The following is a 27,774-nucleotide window of genomic DNA, read 5'->3' on the forward strand; positions in this document are numbered from 1 at the left end:
TCAGCCAGATGGAGGAGAGTAGTGGTGGATGGGGATTGTTCGGGCCTCTGTTCGAGGAAGAAGCGGAGAGCCATCAGACCATCCCGGTGGGGGATGGAGGTGTGGAGGGATTCGACGTCCGTGGTGAAGAGGAGGCGGTTGGGGCCAGGGAACTGGAAATTGTTGATATAATGTAGGGTGTCAGAGGAATCACGGATGTAGGTGGGAAGGGACTGGACAAGGGGAGAGAGAATGGAGTCAAGATATGAGTTCCGTGGGGCAGGAACAGGCTGACATGATCGGTCTGCCGGGACAGTCCTGTTTGTGGATTTTGGGTAGGAGGTAGAAGCAGGCCATCCGAGGTTGGGAGACTATGAAGTTGGAAGCTGTGGAAGGAAGATCTCCAGAGAAGATGAGGTCAGTAACAGTCCTGGAAACAATGGCTTGATGTTCAGTGGTGGGGTCATGGTCCAGGGGGAGTTAGGAGGAAATGTTTGCGAGTTGACGCTCAGCCTCTGCGAGGTAGAGGCCAGTGCGCCAGACAACAACAGCACCACACTTGTCAGCAGGTTTAATGACAATGTCAGGGTTGGATCTGAGAGAACAGTGTGCAGCAGGTTCATAGAGAGACAGGTTAGAGTGGGTGAGAGGAGCAGAGAAATTGAGACGACTGATGTCACGCCGACAGTTCTTCAAGGTGTTGATTTGAGTCACTATTTCGCAGCTATTGGACTCATATTCTGTAAAGTAGAGGTTGATATGGATTTACTGAAGTCACTTCAGTCCAGCCAACAACTGGCAAACAACAAAGGTGCCTTAAGTTATCCGAACGGTGTTGCAAGGCTGTATTTTTATCTGCTTTTCTGGGTGTTTGAGGGTAACTTGTTTCCATTTTTGTTTGGCAACTGTCTCAACTTTCCTCCCACTTAAGTCTTCTAACAATAGGAATCAACCTTGCGACCTTTCTCATCATTGCTTCCTGGGCTTTTCGGAAGACAGTTTCAGGATTTTGACCCAGTAACAATGAAGGAATCTGCAAGTCAGGATTATGTGTAACATGGAGAGAATTTGCAGGTGTTGGTGTTTCCATGCAACTGCTGCCCATGCCCATCTATGTCATAGAGGATTTGGAAGGTGTTGTGGAAGGAAACCTTGCCATCCTATAGATGTTGTCACTTTGTGCTGGTAGTGGAGGGAGTGGATGTTCAAGAAGGTGAATGCACTGTGGTCAAGTGGACTGCTTTGTCCATGCTGGTGTCGAGCTTCTTGAGTGCATCCATCCAGACAAGTGGAGAGCATTCCTTCACACACCTCTAGATGGTAGAGAGTTATTGTAGGGTACACAGTTGTCAGAAGGTGAACCACTTGCCACAGAATATCCAGACTCTAGTATTGCCATTACTTAAAATAACTTAAATTTGCATCTTCTTGTTACTGATGAATATTTCAGTTAAAATTAAAGTAAGGCAATTTAAGCTTTCTATTAGTTTAATACTATGCCTTGATATGTGAGGGACTGTCTGTACAGTAATGCCTTGCACCTGTTTGTACAGTAATGCCTTGCACCTGTTTGGCATTGTTCCCAAGTGAAATGATATGTAGTTTGTGCATTTGAGCTGACCTCTACTAATACATTGCTGCACCTGAATACTAATTTTAGGAATGAGACTGTTTTTCTTGCAATGTTTGTGCATTGATGCCTCTGGGTCGCTGTGGTATGCTATGTGGTATACTACAGCTTTAAAACAAAATCTTTCTCCTTAGCTAATGTAAGCAATGTAGAAATCTAAAGTTGATACATAACATTTCAATTCTGTTTCATTTCACTTAGTGCAGCCATATTGGCATTATTGGAGTACTTGAACTGGAATAGAATTATCAAATATATCTATATAATTGTTTTGCATCTAGCCTGACCATTGTAACACACCTTTCTACGGATCACAGCTCAAATGTGTTACACTCCAAAGAGTATTGTTGCAATCCTTGGCCAGAGCCCGGGTTGTTGGTGAGATCCAGTTAGGGACCAATAATATTTTGTTTAAAGTCGACAAAGTTTGAGATTCAAGGCACTTACTAAGTGAAGAAAGCCTCAAGATTCCACGGGTTTTGAACAAACAAATGTTACTATACAAGTTAAGAAAGATAAAACAATTTGCAATATCTATCTTATACTCACCCTGAATGTTAGAATGTGATGTACGTGTGAATTAAGAGGCCCACTAAGTTTGAACACAGCACACTACACAATAAATGCCAAACGTGACAATAACAGATTCCTTGGATTTTTCAACAACCCACCCAGCTATTAGTTGCACTGAGTCAACCAATCTCCCTGGAACTCCATCTCTCTTATGAGGATTTCCAATCTTCACCTTCCAAGATCTCACCTTGGAATTCTCTCCAAAGATTGCTCTGACTCGGACTGCTTCAACAATGTCCCACATTGCAGGGCTTCAGCCTCGCCTTCCAAGATTCTGTTCCCCTGGATTTCCGAGTACACTTGGGCATCAACTTACAAGCACTATTTCAGATCTTCAGTCGTGCCAAGCAGAACACCACTGCTCCAAAGAGGTACCTTTGCCCCAGTGGCCCGTAGCATGGAGTCACTGACCAGAATCACAGAATCTTTACTGTGCAGAAGGAGGCCATTCGGCCTATCGAGTCTAAGCTGGCTCTCTGAAAGAGCGTTCCATCTAGTCCCTCTCCTCTGCCTTATCCCTGTAACCTTGCACATTATTTTTTTTCAGGTAGCAAACCAATTCCCTTTTGAATACCTCGATCAAACCTGCCTCCACCACCCTTTCAGGAAGTTCATTACAGACTCCAAACACCCTCTGGGTGAAAAGATTTTTCCTCAAAACACGTTCACTCCTTTTTCCAATTACTTTGAATCTGTGCCCTCTAGTTCTGGATGCTGTCTTGAGTGGGAACAGTTTCTCACTATTTACCCTGTCCATAACACTCACAATCTTGAATTTTTTATTTTATTTCTTCACTGGATGTGGGCTTCACTGGCTGGGCCAGCATTTATTGTCCATCCCTAGTTGTCCTTGAGAAGGTGGTGGTGAGCTGCCTTCTTGAACTGCTGCAGTCCATGTGGTGGCAGGTATACCCACAGTGTTGTTCGGAAAGGGATCAAAGGGTATGGGGAGAAAGCAGGAGCAGGCTATTGAGTTGGATGATCAGCCATGATCATAATGAATGACAGAGCAGGCTCGAAGGGCCGAATGACCTACTCCTGCTCCTAGCTTCTATGTTTCTATGTTAAGAAGGGAGCTCCAGGATTTTTGCCCAGCAACAGTGAAGGAACCGTGATATATTTCCAAGTCAGGATGGTGGGTGACTTGGAGGGGACCAGGTGGTAGTGTTCTCATTTACCTGCTGCCCTTGTCCTTCTAGATGGCAGTGGTCATGGGTTTGGAAGGTGTTGCCGAAGGAGCCTTGGTGAATATCTGCAGTGCATCTTGCAGATGGTACACACTGCTGCTACAGTGCGTCGGTGGTGGAGGGAGTGAATGTTTGTGGATGTGGTACCAACCAAGCGGGCTGCTTCGTCCTTGCTGTGTCAAGCTTCTTGAGTGTTGTGGCAGCTGCACTCATCCAGGCAAGTGGGGAGCATTTCATCACACTCCTAACTTGTGCCTTATAGATGGTGGACAGGCTTGGGGTGTTGCTCGTCGCATGATTCCTAGCCTCTGACTTGCTCTTGTAGCCACTGTATTTATATGACTAGCCCAGTTCAGTTTCTGGTCAATGGCAACCCCCAGGATATTGATAGTGAGGGTTTCAGTGATGGTAATGCCATTGAACACCAAGGGGCAATGGTTGGATTCTCTCTTGTTGGAGATGGTCATTGCCTGACACTTGTGTGGCACGAATGTTACTTGCCACTTGTCAACTGGGAGTTGTCCAGGTCTTGCTGCATTTAGACATGGACTGCTTCAGTATCTGAGGAGTCATGAATGGTGCTGAACATTGCGCAATCATCAGCGAACATCCTCACTTCTGACCTTGTGATGGAAGGAAGGCCACTGGTGAAGCAGCTGAAGATAGTTGGGCTGAGGACTCTAGTTTGAGGAGCTCCTGCAGTAATGTCCTGGAGCTGAGCCACAACCACCTTCCTTTGGTATAACTCCAACTAGCGAAGAGGTTTCCCCCTGATTCCCACTGACTCCAGTTTTGCTAGGGCTCTTTGATGCCACACTCAGTCAAATGCTGCCTTGATGTCAAGGGCACTCATTCTTACCTCACCTCGCGAGTTCAGCCCTTTTGTCCATGTTTGAACCAAGGCTGTAATGAAGTCAGGAGCTGAGTGGTCCTGGCAGAACCCAGACTAGGCATCAGTGAGCAGGTTATTGCTAAGCAAGTGACACTTGATAAATGTTGATGACCCCTTCCATTACTTTACTGATGATCGAAAGTAGACTGATGGGGCGGTAACTGGCTGGGTTGGATTTGTCTTGCTTTTTGTGTACAGGACATACCTGGGCAATTTTCCACATAGCCAGGTAGATGCCAGTTTTGTAGCTGTACTGGAACTGCTTGGCTAGGAGTGTGGCAAGTTCTGGAGCACGTCTTCAGTACTGATGCCGGAATATCGTCAAGGCCCATAGCCTTTGCAGTATCCAGCGCCTTCCGGCATTTCTTGATATCATGTGGGGTGAATCGAGTTGGCTGAAGACTGGCACCTGTGATGCTGGGGATCTCCAAAGGAGACCGAGATGGATCATCCACTCGGCACTTCTGGCTGAAGATTGTTGCAAATGCTTCAGCCTTATATTTTGCACTGATGTGCTAGGCTCCTCCATCATTGAGGATGGGGATATTTGTGGAGCCTTCTCCTCCAGTGAGTTGTTTAAATGTCCACCACCTTTCACGATTGGATGTGGCAGGACTGCAGAGCTTAGACTTGATCCATTAGTTGTGGGATCGCTTAGCCCTGTTCATCACTTGCTGCTTATGCTGGTTAGCATGCAAGTAGTCCTGTGTTCAACATAACTTCCTTACTCTAGTACTCAATGACCTTTTAATAAAGCCTAAGATATTGTGTGCTTTATTAACATGCCCTGCCATCTTCAATGATCTATGTACATATACACTGAAGTGCCTCTGCTCCTGCACCTCCTTTAGACCCTCTCCCTTTAGTTTATACTAATGTTCTTCCTGCCAAAATGGATCACCTTGCACATCTCTGCATTGAACTTCATCTGCCACTTGTCTGCCCAATCCACCAGCATGTCTATGTCTTTTTGAAGTTCAAGACTATCCTCATCACAGTTGACAACATTTCCAATCTTATTTTCATGTGCAAATTTTGAAATCATGCCCTGCACATCACAATCTAGATCATTAATATATAACCTTGGGCTGCCTTCTCTGATCTTTATTATCAGGGCTTCTCCAGAGCCCACTTCACTTAAAGTCTGCTCCCCATAGCCCCTTCTTTAATTTGGAACCTGTTTCTCTGCGCCTTTCTTTTCTCTTAACTGGGACCTGTTTCTGTCCCCTGTCTTTGTCCTTTACCTGAAACTTCCTTTTTGGACCTCTCTCTGTCCCCCTCACTTGCCCCTCTCTCTCTGAGGCACTACTTTTCTGATTAAAACTGACTGACTAAAAACTGACTCCCCAAGAATTGCTGTTCACTGATCCTTGAACTAATCTGGTGATCTATCCCAACACTCCAAGACGGTCCCAGTCTTGTTACTGGGCAGGAACAAATGTAACAAGTGGTGGAACATCCTGTACCTTAAATGTAACAGTCACCATAGTCTGTTAACTTAACGCACACAGATACAGAAATAATTGATTTCATGACAGTTTGTATCAGAAAGATATTATGGTTGGCTCAAATAACTATTTAATCGATTAACGCGATCGATAGCTCAAGTAAACAAGTTGGTAGCAGCAAAAATACCAGCATAGAATAATTCACCAGCAGAAAATGCAGAATTAGTTCCCACATTGTTTCCAAATCTACCATTTTAAAAGCCAGCAACTACCACAAAGCAGGCCAAGTAAGTCGTTCACATAATTTCGCGAGTGTTTTCAATTGCTATTTTCTTTTATTTGTTTGGGTGAATATATAAACCTGGAAATTCTATTTATCTATAATCCAGCGAACAAAACAATGCACATAGGAATAAAAAAAAACAATAAACTGGTTATTTAATGTCAGAAATTCCTGCAAGGTTTTCACAGGTAGAACAGCTCTTTTGTTTGGAGCTTTAAACTTCAGGACTGCAGATCCCCATTGGTGATGGCCGAACACTGTTCCTTTTAAGTTACAGCAATCAAACCTCAGTCCAGGTCGCAAACTAATTCTGAATTGGGCTATAAGAACTTGTATATTTAGGCAATTGGGTATGCTTCTCATATGTATCATATGTCTTATACTATTCATGGTCCAGTATTCTATTTATACTTCAGTAATCTGGCCAGCCTTTATCCTTCATCCAGTACAACTGGTGCATTACAGCAACAATATTTCAGACTTTGGAATTGATATCAAAATGCAGCTATTTTGGGAAAATTGATTTATAAATTCGTATAGCGTTTTCTTATTGTTAGTGGAGTGCTAAGAAAACTTCATGATTTAGTCCATAAACCAATCAAATAAGCAATAAAATGTTAGTTTGTCTTGTACAATTGTAGGAATTTAAGAAGTTGTAGCTACTATGATTAGACCAAGCTTGCTAAAAACACTGAGTGAAGCACCATAGTTGATTGCAGTCAGCTATGACCAGTCTAGGTTAGAAATATTTTTGGAGCAGAAAATCTTTGTTTTCCCAGCAGAAAATCTTTGTTTTCCCCTAATTGGGACATTTTTTTGTAATACACCATTGAAACAGGAAAGCTATTACAGTCATAATCCATATGATTTAAGGTAATTTAAAAGGGATTTTATAGAAAATTTTGTTGAGCGTTCTTTCTGTCTCAGGAAAAACTATAATTTTATGCATTTTTAAAATCTTTGCATAACCTTTGCAAACGTAATTGCAGACGTGTCGAAACTACTTTTGTTGAGCCAACTTTTACTGAATATCTGCATTATTTAACAGGGCAAGTTATTTCAGCACTTATGTGCAAACACTAACCTTGTTCAGACTATTAGCTCTACGTGTCCAGAATTAGGATGCAGAATAAATGCATACAGAAACAGGGTAGATGTTGCACAAGAGTGCTTCCTTTATTTTAGTAGAGGAATCTAGCAGTTTCATGGTCTTTGAAACTAATTCTAATTATGGAATGTATTAAGATAGAAAGACTCTTCAGTAAATATATTGGCTATTAAAGGTTCCACAGAGCTGGCTGAACATTCAGAGCAGCTCCATTACATCTATTTTATCAAGATTGGCATTTAATTTATTCTGATTTTAGTGGCTAATGCATGCAAATTTTCCCCACAGCTATTGCTTGGAGGAATTGCAGCATTCTATGGCCAATTCCCTCGTTAGACAGAACTTTGCTGGAGGACTTTGTGAATAATACTATGAGAAGGGTATTTTTTCAGAGTATCATTTCAGATGTTTGTTACGCTAGAATTAATCAGAATACTGAAATATGCCATTTAAATCCTTAGGTCCTCGGAGATTTAATAAAAACTGATGGTGCATTACCCATCAAAATTGAGTTAGTAAACTCAAAACATGAAAAGACATAAATGCATTTACAAGTAATGTTATTTTTGTTAGTTACAATATACATAAAATATTCTACTGGTGGAATAACTAGATTGTCCACATCTGTGTAAATATGTGTATCCATGTCCAACTGCTGGAAACACTTCACAGGAATGCAAAGCAAAAATATTTTTGATAACTCCCCCACCAAGGAATTGCACTTACTTCATTTATTGCATACCCCTGTCCCCAGCTCTAGTTTCTCTACTATCCCCCGAATTCATCTTGTATGTAAAACCAACTCCCTTTAATTCTAGTTCCACAAGGCAGCAGACCACCTGGCTTTCCTACCTGATTGTCATTACTGATAATGTCCATGTTACTCAGTTACTGCCCCTTCCAAGCAACTGTAATTCCCCTCCTCAAAAAATCCACACTTGACTCCTCTGTCCTCATAAACTATCGCTCTGTCTCCAAACTACCTTCCTTCACAATTCCTTAAACGTTTTGTCACCTCCCAAATCCACTTCACAGTCTTTGTAGTTTTTCACCAATCCCTCCTCATCCCCTCCCTGAGCTCACCTTGTTTATGAAATCAATCTCCTGCTCTCTTCACCCTGTGCCCACCTAAGTGCTGACCACCCAGCTTCTCTCTCTGGCCCCCATGCTAGCTGAAATTGTGAAGATTCCTTCTTTCTGGTACAGCCCTCCTCTCTTTCAGATGTCATCCACCCTCACTTTCTCAAGAAATAAAATGTCTTGACTCCTCTATCCAATCGGGTTTCCGCCCTGCCAACACTGAAACTGCCCTAATCAAGGTCACAATCCAGTGTGATTGTGCACATCCTTCCTCATGCCTTCTCTACCCTTCTAACTGCCTTTGACAGTTGACCGCACTATCCTCCTTCCAATTCCTCAATTCTGTTGCTCGGCTGAGTGGATTACCCTTCCCTTTTTTCACTATTATCTATCTGGTTATCACCACTGAATCTTCAATAGTGGTCTCTCTTCTTGTCCCAGTAACATTACTTCCACGTCACTCAAGGATTTATCTTTGGCCTTCTCCTGTTTTTAATTGACACATCGCCCCTTAGCAACATCATCCATAGCATCTAAAGACATGACATCAGATTCCACAGGTACCCTGAACAAGATTGAGCGCTACCTTACCACCACCTCCAGACCCCTCGATTGTGTCTGTGTTGTCAGAGTGCTTGTCCAAGATCCAGCCCTGCCTGAGCTCCAGTGTTTGCTAATTAAATGTCTGGAAGGTCAAAGCTATTATCTTCATCCCTAGTTATAAACTCCATACCTCTCCCTTGTCACTGTCTCAGACTGATCACACTGTTCAGAACTTGAAATGACCTTCCGACTATCTATTCTCTCAATTGCAATAATTACCTACTTCCACCTCTACAGCATTGCCAGTCTCTCCTCCTGCTTCAGTTCACCTGCTGCTATAACCTTCATCTATACTTTTGTTACCTTCAAATTCGACTATTCCAATACTCTACCAGCCTTTCATCTTCGACCCTGCATGAACTTGACCTCATGCAAATCTCTGCAGCCAAGATGCATTCATTCTTCACTCTTGTACCCGCTGACGTATGTTTGTTCACTGACATCTCATTTTAAAATTATCATCCTTGTGCTCAAAGCCCTCCATCAGTGTTATTTCTTTCTATCACTGTAACTACAGCCAACTAAGAATTATGCATTCTTCCAGTTTTGCACTCTTGTGCATCCAACACATTCCTGGTTGATCTCCCATATTCAACCCTCCTTAAACTTGAACACAAGAAATAGGAGCATAAGTAGACCATATGGCCCTTCGAGCCTGCTCTGCCATTCAGTACGATCATGGCTGATCTTGGGCTTCAACTCCACTTCCCCGCCATATCCCATGATTCCCTGAGAGACCAACTTGAGACTATCCAAACCTCTGCTGTCTGTGTCTTAACTCGCACCAACTCTGGTTCACATATCACTCCTGTGCTAGTTGACTTACATTGACTCCCAGTCAAGCACCATCTTGATCTCACAGAATTACGGAATTGTTACAGGACAGAAGGAGACCATTTAGCCCATCATATCCGTGCTGGCACTCCAAATGAGTAACACATCTAGTGCCTTCCCGCTGCCTTCTCTCCGTAGCCCTGCACATTCTTCATTTTCAGATAACGATCCAATTCCCTCTTGAATGCCTCTATTGAAGTTGTCTCCATCCCAGGCACCGCACTCCAGACCTTAACCACTGGTTATGTGAAAAAGATTCTCCTCATGTCTCCATTGCTTCCTTTGCCAGTTATCTTAAAGCTGTGCCCTTGCGTTCTCAGTTCTTTCACCATTGGGAACAGCTTTTGCCTATCTACTCTGTTCAGACCCCTCATGACTTTGAATGCCTTCATCAAATCTCCTCACAACCTTCTTTTCTCCAAGGAAAATAGTCCCAGCTTCTCCAAACTATCTACATAACTGAAGTTCCTCATCCCTGGAACCATTCTCATAAATCTTTTCTGCAGTCTCTCCAATGCCATCATGTCTTTCCTAAAGTGTGGCGCCCAGAACTGGACACAGTACTCTATCTGAGGCCGAGCCAGTGTTTCATACAAGTTTAACATAACCCCCTTGCTTTTGTACTCGATGCCCCTATTAAAAAAGCCCAGGATACTGAATGCCTTATTAACTGCTTCCTCAACCTGTCCTGCCACCTTCAATGACATATGCACTCAGGTCCCTCTGCTTCTGCATATCCTTTATAATTGAAACCTTTTTGTCTCTGTGTTGTTCCTACTAAATGAATGATTTCACACTTCTCTATATTGAATTTCACCTTCCACTTGTCTGCCCATTCCACCAACTTGGCTATGCTCTTTTGAAGTTCTACACTTTTCACAGTTCACAATGTTTCTAAGTTTCATATCATCCGCAGATTTTGAAATTGTATCCTGTACACCAAGGTCTAGGTCATCAACATATATCAGGAAAAACAAAAGCCCCAACACAAACCCCTGCAGAACTCCAATACAAACCTTCCTCCAGTTCAGAAAACATCTATTAACCACTGCTCTCTGTTTCCTGTCACCCAGACAATTTTATATCAATTTTACCACTGCTGCTTCTATTCTATCTGCTATAACTTTGCTTTCAAGCCTGTTGTGTGGCACTGTATAGAATGCCTTTTGGAAGTCCACGTACACCACATCAGTAGCACTACCTTCATTGGCAAGTTACTGGCAAGTTAATTAAACATGATTTGCCTCTAACAAATCCATACTGTCTTTCCTTAATTGACCTGTATTTGCCAAAGAGACTGTTAGTTTTGTCCCGAATTATTGTTTCCAGAAGCTTCCTCACCACCAAAGTTAAACTGACTGGCATATGGTTGCTGTGCTTATCTCTGCAACCTTTTTTGAACAAAAGTGTAACGCTTGCAATTCCCCGATCCTCTGGCGCCCTGAGGAAGGCTGCAAAATTAGGCCAGTGCCTCTGCAATTTCTGCTGTCATTTCCCTCGATATCCTTAAATGCATCTCAACTAATCCTGGTGCCTCATCTGGTGCCAATACCTCTTCCTTAACTTTAAATGCTTCAAATGTCTGAATTAGCTTCTCTTTCCTTTAAATGCTTCAAATGTCTGAATTACCTTCTCTTTCACCATAGCCTGCACCGCATCTTCCTTGGTAAAGACAGATACAAAGTACTTATCTAATACTACAGCTATGCCCCCTACCTCTGTGTGTGTAAATCCCATTTTTGGTCCCTAATTCCCCCCACTCCTCCTTTTATTATTTATATGCCTAAAATTTTCATCTTTGTTTTCAAATTCCTCCACTATGCACCATCTTTATCTCTCTAATTTCCTCCAGTCCCACGACGCTCCAAGATCTGATAATTCAGGCCTCGTACATTCCCAATTTTAATCACCCCACCATTAATGGCAGTTATCTAGGCCCTAAGCTCTGAAATACCCTCCTACACCTCAGTGCCTGTGAAGTGTCTTGGAACATTTTACTATGTTGAAGGCACTAAATAAATGCAAGTTGTTTTATATTTAGTGTTTCAAATTAACACAGTACCCTATCTTTAATCCCACCTTGAAATTTAATTTTAATTTTAAAATAACATTGGTAGATATACTTAAAGCTAATAAGTTAACAAAACAACACAAATAAAATCTATTCTAATAAATGTATTTAACAATTTTATTCAGAATATTTGCTGATCAGTTCCACTTTAAATCCTGACATTCAGTGACACAGCACAGATTAGCAAAAGGCTATGTCCTTGGACCTAAATTACCACCCACGTTATGTGTTTCTTTTTATTATTTAATTACATATATTTTACATGATTGCTTTCACCCAATGTTTGGTTGATTTTGCCAGCCACCATTATTTTACCCATTTAGCTGTAATATTTTCAGCTAAATTATTTGATTGCATGGAGGTTGGAATATGTCCAAGAAACCTATATTAACATTATTGATAGAGAAAAAGCCACAGATGAGAGGATATAAAGATGAAACGCAACACTTATAAAACTAAGAAAGAAGTCTGTGAGCTACCTGACAGCTGGAAAAATTGGACATTAAAGGGAACGAATATCCCAAATGAATATTTCAATTATTGATTATTGACTGATGTGGATGAAAAGCGGCTTATTTCTACATTCTGTACTGCATAGTACAATGATGAAAATGGACCTACGAATGTGGTTGCCTAACCACAGGAATAATTAATGTCATTAATGAGGAATGGAAGTGAGAAATGTAGATTTTTCTGGAATTACAGTTACGAAGAAAGATTAAAGAAATTGGGCTTGTTTTGTTTGGTAAATAGGAAATTTTGAGCTGCTCTAATTGATGTTTTCAAGATTATGAAGAAAATTAAACTGATGTAGTTTGGTCACTAGTGAAGCATTCAATCATGAGATTAAACACCAAGTAAAAAATTAGAACAGTGCGAATAAGAAGAGAAATCAAATTGAATTTTATTTTGCCCAGAATTCTTTGGAACTGTTCAGCCTAAGAAGGGCACAAAAGCTGCATAGTGCACTGCTGCTTTAAGCTGAAACCATTCATGCCTAAATTTGCTCACTTGTTTGCGCTGCTTTTGAGATGCTTCCACTGAAATCCTCTGCCGCTTGTTTACTTGAGGATCATGCAAAAGATGAACTCACGAGAGTTTCCTGCAATCACATCATCAATACACTAGCGTAGATTCACACACAGATTAATGGTGGTAGATGAAAAATAGGAGTAAGGGGCTCTGAGAATGAGACACAGCACTTAAACGTTTTGTTTTATGCCACTTTTACATCCAGCATAAACCATTGAGCTCCTTAGGAAATTTGGCAAAATCAGTGTTTCAACCCGCATTAATTGGGTTTTAGGAAATTCTGGGCAAACCAACAGGTGCAAACATAAAAAATAAACAGGCAGGAAAAAGCAAGCTGCCCCAGCAAACCTGCCCAAATACAGTTAATAAGGTTATCCCCAAATTCTAGATTAGATTGTCAGAAAAGACCGTTGAAATAGAAATATAAATAAGCTCAACAGGAAAATAAATATGCTTCTACAATTAGGTGTTTTTGAAGGGTATGGAAAGATGCTAGTTATAGGGGTGTGATGAATGAAATAGGAACAGGACTGATGAGCGTAATGGTCTTTTCCTAAAAATGTTCCTCAAACTATGATCAATATAATCCTGACTTTATATTTTTAGGACCTGGTAATTGATTCTTTATTTTAAAAAGAGTAACCAAGGCATTGTAAGCATATAGAATACAAAAACATTTGCATTAGAGTGAGCACTGTAGGTTAATTTTTTAAACAGCTGAGGAAGCAGGACCAAAGGTGGACAGGCCAATAATTTCCTGACACCAGCAGGTTTGCCAGTCTCATGTTATTGTCCCACCTCCAGCCATTTTCGTTCCAGAAGGGTGGAGGATGTGGTGACAGCCACCCATTCACAAGCAGCAGGTAGCCTAGCTACCATCAGATGGCTTATTAAGGCCATTCAGCAGAAAGTAACTGAAATTTTCCAGTCCGCTTGCGGATAAGGCCAAAACACGTCAAGGAACGGAGAAGGCTTCCCTGAGGCACACCGTAAGGGAAAGGGAGCAGGGAACCATTGTCCATACTGCTAGGGAATGGACACACCCGCAATGACCATTGGGCCACAGCAGCAGCTGCTGGCCATCCAGTAAAGCGGCTACCCCCCCGGCGGCCTGGCAGCTGTGGCCTTTTAACTGTGCAAATTTCAAAAATCTCTTGAGAGGGCACACTCCTGCTCTTACCCGCATTGACAACTCCCAGCTCAGACAATGGGGCTTCTGATGCCTCCTAAATTGGCCTGCTGGTTAAAGATCACACCAGGCATCAGATGATGACGCAACGCGGGATCGGGTCTTGGAAATTCACCCAATGTCAGTGTCCCAACCCCAGAACAAAATTCTAGCTCTATATTTCAATAGCTTTGTTGAATTTAGCTATCAAGTTTTTGAGTAAACAAAATTTATTCATTGAGAATTGCTGTATTATTTTAGCTTATCTTAAGACCTGTTGTGTTTTATAAATGTGTCAGTAAATGCTGACTATCTTCTGAAAGCCTTTGTAAAGTCACTTTTCCTATTTGGGTCAAGCTACTGTTTGAGCGTCATCATTTTGCTGGTAGAATGTGCTTTCAAGTGAAGACAAATAGGAAATCATTGCATTAGTTAATTTCTTGGAATAAGTATCTTGTTAAGACAGTCCCCAAGGAGACCTTGAACACATCCTAAGAGGGTGCATATTTGGCTTTTTTATTAGTCGCGATTTAAAGGAATTTACAACAATAGTTAACAGTTGGGAAAGTAGTAAAGCTAATGTGAGAGTTGTTATTTCTAGTGAATTAATAGGGGCCTACCATAAATCCTTCACTCAGAATAGATCAAATTCAAAGTCATTGCCACTTGAAAGGAGAACGATCAACTATTTGTATTTTTCAGAAGAAATGCCTTGATAAGATTTTGGAATTTAACATGGAAAACATTTCAGTAAATTGAGAAGAGCAAAAAGTGTTGGATTGGATAGAAAGAAAATAGAGTGCTATGAACAGATGTTCTCTAAACTTAGGACTCCTATTGAGGGCATGGAACTACATGCTAAAAGGTGTAGCTGTGATGACTCCCTGCATTAACTTTGATGCTGCTTACCTCTCATTGGCACTACTTCAGAGTAATCACCACTGTTTAATATGTCTTGGGGGTGGGGCAGAGGGGAAGAGGTGCTGGGGAGCAAGTCCTGTTGGAAAGGGATAAATAGTTAGGAGCCATAACCATGGTTGTACAATTTTTCCTTGAAACTTGTCAAGTGATTGTAGTTTGGCTGCACACCTTGCATTCGTGATGCTTGTGAAGGATTTAAGTTATATCTCGAGAACTTACAGCATTAAAAATGTGGTGCAAATCCCAATCAATGTAATCTCCTGAAGATGTTTCCAAGCAGTGTCTCTGGCATTTTAGCCCATTGTTTGCACTGAACTAACTTCCCACATTGCATAAATCCGGTAGGTGAGCTATTAGTAGACTGGGAAGAACAAAACTGTTTATACTTAGTAGCTTCTGAACAAGGTCAGGGATTCATGTAAGGCAAATAGGAGCAGATCTGTGTATTGACAGTTTGGGACACAATGCCTCAGTGGATGCAATGTTTAATGTTCATCTGTGGAGGATATTTTGAAGAAAACAAAATTGGAGGTAATTTAATAGGACCACTAAGGGTAAATGCAACTCATTTTAGTTGTACAGATTTTCCTAGACATTCCTGACAATAGACTGGTAATTCAAAACACAGGAAACATGGAAAAAGGTCTTGACCGTTACATTGAATATTGTTTCTTGCAGGAAGCATAGTGGGTGGCCTTTTGGCTATCCATGCATGTGTATATAAGAATGAACCTCAAAACAAAATTCAAGGCAAATTACTACATTATCATAAAATTGCTGTTCTCCCTCATAAATCAATACATCTAAATGGAATTAATAATTCCCAGGTAGTTCAACTAACAGCTTTTCATTGTATTAGTGTTAATTAGAAATTAAATTCATTTTGGCAGAAACATTTGGAAAGGAAAACTGAATGTTTTAGCCTGACATGAAATTGTAGTAATCTTGTGAAGAAGTGATTTTCGCAATGACTTGTAGAAGGGCTCAAATATTTAATGAATTACTTGAGAAATAGATTCATAAAATTTCAATTAAAAGCACCTGTTTAGCAAGAGTAAAATAATATAATTTTACTGTTAACTTCACTTATTGTGAAAGCAGACATGGAGTGGAATCGTCCCAGATTTGCACAAAGTGTGATAGTGGGCGGGAAAAATGTACTTTCACCTGCCAGCCACATTGATGGGTTTTCACGCTGTATTGTCCCATTCCCGCCTCATTAATCAGGCAGCCACAGGATACCTAAACAAAAACAAAAACAGAATTACCTGGAAAAACTCAGCAGGTCTGGCAGCATCGGCGGAGAAGAAAAGAGTTGACGTTTCGAGTCCTCATGACCCTTCGACAGAACTTGAGTTCGAGTCCAAGAAAGAGTTGAAATATAAGCTGGTTTAAGGTGTGTTTGTGGGGGGCGGAGAGAGAGAGAGAGAGAAGTGGAGTGGGGGGTGTGGTTGTAGGGACAAACAAGCAGTGATAGAAGCAGATCATCAAAAGATGTCAACAACAATAGTGCAATAGAACACATAGGTGTTAAAGTTAAAGTTGGTGATATTATCTAAACGAATGTGCTAATTAAGAATGGATGGTAGGGCATTCAAGGTATAGCTCCAGTGGGGGTGGGGAGAGCATAAAAGATTTGGAGAGACCAAACGTAAACTGGGCGACCGCTTTGCAGAACACCTGCGGTCTGTCCGCAAGAATGACCCAAACCTCCCTGTCGCTTGCCATTTTAACACTCCACCCTGCTCTCTTGCCCACATGTCTGTCCTTGGCTTGCTGCATTGTTCCAGTGAAGCCCAACGCAAACTGGAGGAACAACATCTCATCTTCCGACTAGGCACTTTACAGCCTTCCGGACTGAATATTGAATTCAACAACTTTAGGTCGTGAGCTCCCTCCCCCATCCCCACCCCCATTCTGTTTCCCCCTTCCTTTTTTTTTCCAATAAATTATAAAGATTTTCCTTTTCCCACCTATTTCCATTATTTAAAAAAAATTAAAAAAAAATTTTTTTTTTTAAATTTTTTAAAAATCTTTTATGCTCTCCCCACCCCCACTAGAGCTATACCTTGAGTGCCCTACCATCCATTCTTAATTAGCACATTCGTTTAGATAATATCACCAACTTTAACTTTAACACCTATGTGTTCTTTTGTACTATTGTTGTTGACATCTTTTGATGATCTGCTTCTATCACTGCTTGTTTGTCCCTACAACCACACCCCCATTCCACTTCTCTCTCTCTCTCTCTCTCTGCCCCCCCACACACACACCTTAAACCAGCTTATATTTCAACTCTTTCTTGGACTCGAACTCAAGTTCTGTCGAAGGGTCATGAGGACTGGAAACGTCAACTCTTTTCTTCTCCGCCGATGCTGCCAGACCTGCTGAGTTTTTCCAAGTAATTCTGTTTTTGTTTTTGTTTTGGATTTCCAGCACCCGCAGTTTTTTTGTTTTTAGCCACAGGATACCTGCCTGTCTTGCTGGCAGGCAGCCTCCAACTTTCCCACCTCGCTGCTTCCTCATGCAGAGCACCATACTTAAACTGCAGCCATGTGCACGCTTCTCAATGCTGCAGCCCAGGACTGCCCTGGTGAAGACATGGCCCCAAAAGCCAAGAAGAGTGCAGCTCCCAATTCAGTGACACAACACTGGGACACCTCCCGGATGTCATGGGTGTCCTCTACCCCAACTCTGGCTACAGGTGGCCCATCATTCTCACCACTCTGGCTTGATGGGAGGTGGCAGAGGTGCTCAATGCTGCACATAAGAAGTCAGCCATCCTGTGCAGAAAACGGATGAATGATCTCATCCATGCCACCAGGGCAAGGCAACCACCTTATCATGCTAAACTCACAAGGCCATCACACATTCACTGGCATCTCACTCACTGTTGGCTCAAGGGAGATCACCATTCACTCTCTCACACCCAAATCCATCTGGACTCATCTACTCTGGAGACTGCCTCCTCAGCTCTCACCATCTTGAGGCCACTTGCACAGATCAACATGTGACCCCGCACACACCCTGGGATACCCCCCTTCCCAGTATAGCTCTCGCCCTGCAGCCTTTTCCCTTGCCTGAGGCCACTTCTCCCCCTTCCCCAAGCAAAAGTGCAGCCATTGAAAAGCCACCCCCACTTTACAGCTAGTCTGGTAAGTAGATACCTGCCCATGAGCCCCTCAAAAGTGATGTGGTCCTGCCTGCGAAGACTGACACTGATGACTGCAAGTGCTGCCCGAAGCAAGGTAGGCAAACAAACCTCGAAGCCCTGAGTGCAGTTCACCAAGTGCACGTCACTTAAGTACAGTTGTGAAACACGTTGGCAACCTGCCCACATGATCCAGCATGGGGTGATGATTCCGGCAAGCAGGGCTTATAATGAGGTGGTAGAGTATTGAAATTAGGTTCCTGATGTGCAGCGGCGGGTGGAGGGGCGATTGCAAACTAGTTTCATGAGGATTTTTGGCCTTCTCGCGCCCCTCCCCCTCGCCTGCTGTGACACCCAATGTCAGTGGGGCCGGAAAATTCTGGCCATGGTCTCACTGGACTCAAAATAGACTTCTTCATCATTCAATAACTTCTGTTTGCGATACACAAGCTGCAAGAACTCTTGTCTGTTGCCGCTGCTAGGTCTGGAAATTTTGGTGTAATAACTTGCGGCCAGTATAACACCAAAGAGGCATTAAGCATTTGTTACAGTGCCTCTTTATGATAAAATTATATAAGGGAATCTAATTTAAAAGGGTAAGTCATGGCAGGAGCACTCAAAGCTCTGGTATGCTCCTCCTGCTCAATGTGGGAAGCCATTCCCATTCCCAGTCCCTGGGGCCAGCATGTGTGCAGGAAATGTCTCCAGCTGCAGCTCCTGGAAGCCCGGGTTTTGGAGCTGGAGCAGCGGCTGGGGACACTGTGGAGCATCCGTGAGGCGGAGAGTATCGTGGATAGCACGTATAGAGAGGTGGTCACACTGCAGGCTAAAAGTTCACAGGCAGGAAGGGAATGGGTGACCGCCAGGCAAAGCAAGAGGATTAGGCCGGCAGTGCAGGAATCTCCTGTGGCTATTCCCCTGCAAAACAGATATACCGCTTTGGATACTGTTGAGGGGAATGGCCTCTCAGGAGAAAGCAGCAATAGCCAAATTCGTTGCAGCGTGGTTGGCTCTGCTGCACAGGGGAGGCGTAAAAAGTGTGGGAATGCAATAGTTAAAGGGGATTCAATTTTAAGGGGAATAGAAAGGCGTTTCTGTGGCTGCAAACAAGACTCCAGGATGGTATGTTACCTCCCTGGTGCTGGGGTCAAGGATGTCTCAGAGCGGCTAAAGGACATTCTGAAGGTGGAGGGGTAACAGCCAGTGGTCGTGGTACACATTGGTACAAACGACATAGGTAGAAAAAGGGATGAGGTCCTGTAGCGATCTCAGGATTATTACCAGTGCCACGTGCCAGTCAGAGTAGAAATAGCAGGATATAGCGGATGAATACATGGTTGAAGAGATGGTGTGAAGGGGAGGGTTTCAGATTCCTGGGGCATTGGGACCAATTCTGGGGAAGGTGGGACCAGTACAACCTGGGCGGGTTACATCTGGGCAGGACTGGGACTGATGTCCTAGAGGGAACATTTGCTAGAGTGGTTGGGGAGGGTTTAAACTAAAATGGCAGGGGGATAGGAACCTATGCAAGGAGTCAGAGGAAGGGGAATCAAAGACAAGAACAAAAGACAGAAAGCGGAATAAGAAAAGTGATAGAGAAATCAAGGGCAAGAATCAAACAGGGCCTCAGTGAAAAGTAGTGGGAATGGGACAAGTAATGTTTAAAAGACAAGCCTTAAGACTTTGTGCCTTAACGCGAGGAGCATTCGCAATAAAGTGGATGAATTAACCGCGCAAATAGATGTAAACAGGTATGATATAGTCGGGATTACGGAGACATGGCTGCAGGGTGACCAGGGATGGGAACTGAACATCCAGGAGTATTCCGTATTTAGGAAGGACAGACAAAAAGGAAAAAGTGGTGGAGTTGCATTGCTGGTTAAAGAGGAAATTAGCGCAATAGTGAGGAAAGATATTAGCTCTGACGATGTGGAATCTGTATGGGTAGAGCTGAGAAACACTAAGGGGCAAAAAACGTTAGTGGGGTTGTATATAGACCCCCAAACTAGTGGTGATGTTGGGAATGCCATTAGTCAGGAAATTAGAGAAGCATGTAATAAAGGAACACCTGTAATTATGGGTGACTTTAATATACATATAGATTGAGCAAATCTAATTAGTAACAACACTGTAGAGGAGGAATTTCTGGAGTGTATACGGGATGTTTTTCTGGACCAATACATTGAGGAACCAACAAGAGAATAGGCCATCCACGACTGGGTATTATGTAATGAGAATAATTAGCAATCTAGTACTGCGAGGCCCCTTGGGGATGAGCGACCATAATATGATAGAATTCTTCATGAGATGGAGAGTGACTTAGTTGATTCTGAGACTTGGGTCCTGAATCTTAATAAAGATAACTACAATGGTATGAGGCGCGAGCTGGGTATGATGGATTGGGAAACGTTACTTAAAGGGATGATGGTGGATAGGCAATAGCAAACATTCAAAGAGCGCATGGGTGAATTGCAACAATTGTTTATTCCTGCCTGGTGCAAAAGTAAAACAGGAAAGGTGGCCAAAGCTTGGCTTACAAGGGAAATTAGATATAGTATTAGATGCAAGGAAGAGGCATACAAATTGGAAGCAGTTTAGAATTCAGCAAAGGAGGACCAAGGGATTGATTAAGAAGGGGAAAATAGAGTACGAGAGTAAGCTTGCAGGGAACATAAAAACTGACTGTAAAAGTTTCTATAGGTATATGAAGAGAAAAAGATTGGTCCTTTACAGTCAGAAACAGGGGAATTTATAATGGGGAACAAAGAAATGGCTGACCAACTAAATACATAGATAAAAACAAAAAAACTGCGGATGCTGGAAATCCAAAACAAAAATAGAATTACCTGGAAAAACTCAGCAGGTCTGGCAGCATCGGCGGAGAAGAAAAGAGTTGACGTTTCGAGTCCTCATGACCCTTCGACAGAACTTGAGTTCGAGTCCAAGAAAGAGTTGAAATATAAGCTGGTTTAAGGTGTTGGGGGGGAGGAGAGAGGGAGGGTGGTGTGGTTGTAGGCAAAAGCAGTGATAGAAGCAGATAATCAAAAGATGTCATAAACAACAGGACAAAAGAACACATAGGTGTTAAAGTTGGTGATATTATCTAAACGAATGTGCTAATTAAGAATGGATGGTAGGGCACTCAAGGTATAGCTCTAGTGGGGGTGGGGGGAGCATAAAAGATTTAAAATATTTAAAAATTATGGAAATAGGTGGGAAAAGAAAATCTATATAATTTATTGGAAAAAAACAAAAGGAAGGGGGAAAAAGAAAGGGGGTGGGGATGGAGGGGGGAGCTCAAGACCTAAAATTGTTGAATTGAATATTCAGTCCGGAAGGCTGTAAAGTGCCTAGTCGGAAGATGAGGTGTTGTTCCTCCAGTTAGCGTTGGGCTTCACTGGAACAATGCAGCAAGCCAAGGACAGACATGTGGGCAAGAGAGCAGGGTGGAGTGTTAAAATGGCAAACGACAGGGAGGTTTGGGTCATTCTTCCGACTAGGCACTTTACAGCCTTCCGGACTGAATATTGAATTCAACAACTTTAGGTCTTGAGCTCCCCCCTCCATCCCCACCGCCTTTCTGTTTCCCCCTTCCTTTTGTTTTTTTCCAATAAATTATATAGATTTTCTTTTCCCACCCATTTCCATTATTTTTAAATATTTTAAATCTTTTATGCTCCCCCCACCCCCACTAGAGCTATACCTTGAGTGCCCTACCATCCATTCTTAATTAGCACATTCGTTTAGATAATATCACCAACTTTAACACCTATGTGTTCTTTTGTCCTGTTGTTTATGACATCTTTTGATTATCTGCTTCTATCACTGCTTTTGCCTACAACCACACCACCCCCCTCCACTTCTCTCTCTCTCTCTTTACCCCCCCCCCCCCCCAACACCTTAAACCAGCTTATATTTCAACTCTTTCTTGGACTCGAACTCAAGTTCTGTCGAAGGGTCATGAGGACTCGTAACGTCAACTCTTTTCTTCTCCACCAATGCTGCCAGACCTGCTGAGTTCTTCCAGGTAATTCTGTTTTTGAACTAAATAAATCCTTTGGTTCTGTCTTCACAAAGGAGAACACTAATAACATACCAGAAATGTTGGGTAACACATGGTTTAATGAGAGGGAGAAATTGAAAGAAATCAGTATTAGTAGGGAAATGGTGTTGTGGAAATTGATCGGAATGAAGGCCGATAAATCATCGGGCCTAATAATCTACACCTAATAATCAGAGTACTTAAGGAAGTGCCTCTAGAAATAGTGGATGCATTGGTGGTCATCTTCCAAGATTCTATAGACTCTGGAACAGTTCCTACAGATTGGAGGGTAGCTAATATAACCCCACTATTTAAAAAGGGAGGCAGAGAGAAAACAGGGAATTATAGACCAGTCAGCCTGACATCGGTAGTGGGGAAAATTCTAGAGTCTATTATAGAAGATTTAATAGCTGAGCACGTGGAAAACAGTGGCAGAATCAGACAGAGTCAGCATGACAAATCTACTTGAATTTTTCAAGAATGTAACTAGTAGAGTTGATGAGGGGGAGCCAGTGGATGTGGTTTATTTGGACTTTCAGAAGGCTTTTGACAAAGTCCCACATAAGAGATTGGCGTGTAAAATTAAAGCGCATGGGATTGGGGGTAGTGTATTGAGATGGATAGAAAACTGGTTGGCAGACAGGAAACAAAGAGTAGGAATAAACTGGTCTTTTTTCTGAATGGCATGCAGTGACTAATGAGGTACCGCAGGGATCGGTGCTCGGACCCCAGTTATTCACAATATATATTAATGATTTGCATGAGGGAATTAAATGTAATATCTCCAAATTTGCAGATGACACAAAGCTGGGTGAGAGGGTGAGCTGTGAGGAGGATGCAGAGATGCTTCAGTGTGATTTGAACAAACTGAGTGAGTGGGCAAATGCATGACAGATGCAGTATAATGTGGATAAATGTGAGGTTTTCCATTTTGGTAGCAAAAACAGGAAGGCAGATTATTATCTGAATGGCTATAAATTGGGAGACGGGAATATGTAATGAGACCTGGGTGTCCTTGTACACCAGTCGCTGAGGGTAAGCATGCAGGTGGTAAAGAAGGCAAATGGTATGTTGGCCTTCATAGCCAGAGGATCCGAGTACAGGAACAGGGATGTCTTGCTGCAATTGTACAGGGCCTTGGTGAGACCATACTTGGAATATTGTGTGCAGTTATGGTTTCCTTATTTGAGGATGGATGTACTTGTTATAGAAGGAGTGCAGCGAAGGTTTACCCGACTGATTCCTGGGAAGGCGGGACTGACATAGGAGGAGAGATTGAGTCGATCAGGATTATATTTGCTGGAGTTCAGAAGAATGAGGGGGGATCTCATAGAAACCTATAAAATTCTAACAGGACTAGACAGGGTAGATGCAGGAAGGATGCTCCCGATGGTGGAGGAGTCCAGAACCTGGGGTCACAGTCTGAGGATATGGGGTAGACCATTTAGGACTGAGATAAGGAGAAATTTCTTCACCCAGAGAGTGGTGAGCCTGTGGAATTCGTTACCACAAAGTAGTTGAGGGCAAAACACTTTATGCTTTCAAGAAGGAGTTAGATATAGCTCTTGGGGCGAAAGGGTTCAAAGGATATGGGGAGAAAGCGGGAACAGGCTATTGAGTTGGATGATGAGCCATGATCATAATGAATAGCGGAGCAGGCTCGAAGGGCTGAATGGCCTACTCTTAGTTTCTATATGAGCAGTGCAGACGGCAGCTTCCTTTTTTATGCATACATCTTACTGCAGAGGTCAATATCTTAAACATATAGGGAAGGAGAAGTCTATATATTTTTTAAAAAGCCTGTTCCAAACCACAGCTAAATGTAATCTGAAAATAATCTGAACTTGACAGCTTCCATTTGTAAATCAGTGATGAAATGGTGAACTTGCAGAAGTTCACAAGTATCAAAATGGCCATTTCTATATGTTTTAAAGATGAAAAGGCATGATATTAACATTCAGAAACTATAGCTGGTGACTAACAATAAGAAGGTTAAATTTGAGTTGAGGTCACCATCTGAACTTTAGTTTTGGTCTTCACATGCATCTGTAGCGCAGATGGGTTAAGACAGTTTACTTTTACTAATGTTTCACTCCAAATTGGCTTGCAAATAGAATCATTTTGGTGACATTCAAAGCAACCTTTTAGTACTTTTAGATCTATTTGAATTAAAGCCATGTTAAACTGAGCAACATATCCAGTGTTTATTTTGTTTTTGCGAGAGAGGTTTAGGTTGCAGTCATTTTTTTAAAGTTTTAAAAGTGGCTGTCTAATGCTTTGTAAAGTATTGAAGAAACAACAACAAATTATATTTATATTGTGTCTTTAACATAATAAAGCATCCCAAGGTGCTTCACGAGATAATTATAAAGAAAATACAACACTAAGCCACATAAGGAGATATTAGGTCAGGTGGCCAAAAGCTTGGTGACTGAGGGAATTCCAAGTGTTTTAAGGGTTGATCTCCTTCTAAAATTAGTTATATTGCATTTAATTCTATTTTAGAAGTAACTTGTAACTCTTTCGAGTACAAACACGTTTCCATCTGTTCCTATTCAGATGAAGTTACATTGTTTCATAGTTTGCCATTGTGAGATTTGAACCCTTGATACTCTTTTGAGTAAACCTGTTTCCATCTGTTTCAGATGAAGTTACATTGTTTCATAGTTTGCCATTGTGAGATTTGAACTCTTGATCTTGGGGTTGCAAGCCCAGTACCATAACTTGGCTATTCAGGCCAAGCAAAAACAGCAACAGCTTCGTCTCTGGGTGGTCTCGAACCACCAACCTTTCGGTTAACAGCCAAAAGCACTAACCGATTGCGCCACAGAGATCGTCACCCTATTCAGATGAAGTTACATCGTTTCATAGTTTGCCATTGTGAGATTTGAACTCTTGATAATCTTTTAAATCTTTTAAATTACAAACCCATTTCCATCTGTTTCAGATGAAGTTACATTGTTTCATAGTTTGCCATTATGAGATTTGAACTCTTGATCTTGGGGTTACAAACCCAGTACCATAACCACTTGGCTATTTAGGCCAAGCATCAGTAACTTTTTCGAGTACAAACCTGTTTCCATCTGTTTCAGATGAAATTACATTGTTTCATAGCTTGCCATTGTGAGATTTGAACTCTTGATCTTGGGGTTAACAAACCCAGTACCATAACCACTTGGCTATTTAGGCCAAGCCTATAAACACAGTAACTCTTTTGAGTACAAACACGTTTTCCATCTGTTCCTTTTCAGATGAAGTTACATTGTTCCATAGTTTGCCATTGTGAGATTTGAACTCTTGATCTTGGGGTTACAAGCCCAGTACCATAACCACTTGGCTATTTAGGCCAAGCTCAAAGAAGATGTAACTCTTTCGAGTACAAACCCATTTCCATCTGTTTCAGATGAAGTTACATTGTTTCATAGTTTGCCATTATGAGATTTGAACTCTTGATACTCTTTTGAGTAAACCTGTTTCCATCTGTTTCAGATGAAGTTACATTGTTTCATAGTTTTGCCATTGTGAGATTTGAACTCTTGATCTTAGGGTTACAAACCCAGTACCATAACCACTTGGCTATTTAGGCCAAAGTTACATTGTTTCATAGTTTGCCATTGTGAGATTTGAACTCTTGATACTCTTTTTGAGTAAACCTGTTTCCATCTGTTTCAGATGAAGTTACATTGTTTCATAGTTTGCCATTGTGAGATTTGAACTCTTGATCTTGGGGTTACAAACCCAGTACCATAACCACTTGGCTATTTAGGCCAAGCATCAGTAACTTGTAGTTTCTTTTAGTCTTCGTCAGTGTTAAACAATTGCCTGCTAGTGACAGCTGAACAGTTGGTTAATTAGGTGGCTAGCTAGAACTGGTTCCATAGCCATTCAGGTCTTTGGAATTTCAACTAGTATAATAGAAGGAGAATTTTTGTTCATGCACTGAGTAAGAAGCAAAGAAGCCAGCTTAACAGAGTAGAGCTTCAACAGAGTACTGAACTCAGGAATTTGGTGAGTGAGAGGGTTCTAAGTGTTGAGGGAAGAGGTGTTGTTCTGATCTTTTACAGAACAAGGAGGTGCAGGAGAGGGAACAGGACACAATGAGACCTGAAAGCTGAGGTTCACAGAATCACAGAGTGCAGAACAGGCCCTTCGGCCCATCGAGTCTGTACCGACACGTGAGAAACACTTGACCTACCTACCTAATCCCAGTTACCAGCGCTTGGCCCATAGCCTTGAATGTTATAATGTGCCAAGTGCTCATCCAAGTACTTTTTAAATGATGTGAGGCAACCCGCCTCCAACACCCTCCCAGGCAGTGCATTCCAGACCGTCACCACCCTTTGGATAAAAAAGTTTTTCCTCACATCCCCCCTAAACCTCCTGCCCGTCACCTTGAATTTGTGTCCCCTCATAACTGACCCTTCAACTGAGGGGAACAGCTGCTCCCTATTCACCCTGTCCATGCCCCTCATAATCTTATACACCTCAATCAAGTCACCCATCAGTCTTCTCTGCTCCAACGAAAACAACCAAAGTTCCAAACAACTCCAACATGACCTCCCTACTTTTGTAATCTATGTCTCAATTGATAAAGGCAAGTGTCCCATATGCCTTTTTCACCATTCCACTAACATGCCCCTCTGCCTTCAGAGATCTATGGACACACACACACCAAGGTTCCTTTGTTGCTCAGCACTTCCTAGTGTCATTCCGTTCATTGAATACTTCCTTGTCAAATTACTCCTTCCAAAGTGTATCGCCTCACACTTCTCAGGGTTAAATTCCACCTGCGGTTCAGAGGCTTTAATAAGATAAGCAAGTAGGTGATTGGTTGCTGAATTTTACAGTTTTTTTTCTCCATGGCAATAATTTAAACTATGACCAGGGAAATATAAGTACTTGATTAAATTGATAGCTTAGCTAGTTAAACTACTTAATATAACTACAAATTTCTACACTTGAAACCCTAATTAAACAAAATACAAAATAGATGGTAGGGCAGGTAATGTGTTGCAGATGTAGCATGTGGGAACTAGTGGACACTAGTGTGGCCCACCGCAGTCACATACAAAGAAGTGTCTACAGCTAAAGGAACTTTGGCTCAGAGTTGATAAGCTGGAGCCTGAACTTCGGACACTGCGATGCATCAGGGAGGGAGAAAATTAACAGGACACTTTGTTCCAGGAAGCAGTCACTATTAGGTTAGGTACTTCAAATTTGGTCTGTGGCCAGGAACAAGAAGGTGTGAGTAAGAGTGAGGCAGAAGTAGCACTGGAGGAACCGCTGTTGCAATTGCCTTGCAACTGTATAACAGGTTTGAGTTCTTGCAGCCCCCGTACCTCAAACAGATTGAGTGACAGAGCAGTCTCATAGGGCCAATTTGCCTCCTCCTGCTCCTATTTCTTATGGTTCTTATATATTTGTATTGGAGATGGTACAGCAAAGGCTCACCAGATTGGTCCCTGGGATGAAAGGGTTCGTGAGAGGCTAAGTAAATTGGGTCTGTAACCTCTGGAGTTTAGAAGAATTGAGAGGTGATCTCATTTAAATATATAAGATTTTGAAGATGCCTGACAGGGTAGATGCTGAAAGGTTGTTTCTCCTAGCTGGGGAATGTAGATGCAGGGGCACAGTCTCAGGAGAAGGGGCTGATCATTTAGGGCTGAGATGAGGAGAAATTTCTTCATTCAAAGGATTGTGATTCTTTGGAATTCTCCACACCAGAGTGTTGTGGATGCTCCGTCTTTGAGTATATTTAAGGCTGGGATGGAC

The 27,774-nt window shown here is 42.1% G+C and overlaps 1 protein-coding gene and 1 non-coding gene across 5 annotated transcripts in view; one reads left to right on the forward strand and one right to left on the reverse strand.

The window, feature by feature from the left end:
• scfd1 (sec1 family domain containing 1) overlaps positions 1-27,774 on the forward strand; it is a 247,864-nt gene that overhangs the window by 156,685 nt on the left and 63,405 nt on the right. The window lies entirely within an intron of this gene.
• On the reverse strand, positions 24,763-24,836 carry trnan-guu. Its single transcript has one exon. It is a non-coding gene; the product is annotated as a tRNA-Asn (tRNA).

Source organism: Carcharodon carcharias, chromosome 20 (assembly GCF_017639515.1).
Source record: "Carcharodon carcharias isolate sCarCar2 chromosome 20, sCarCar2.pri, whole genome shotgun sequence".
In the NCBI taxonomy this organism is placed as follows: domain Eukaryota; kingdom Metazoa; phylum Chordata; class Chondrichthyes; order Lamniformes; family Lamnidae; genus Carcharodon; species Carcharodon carcharias.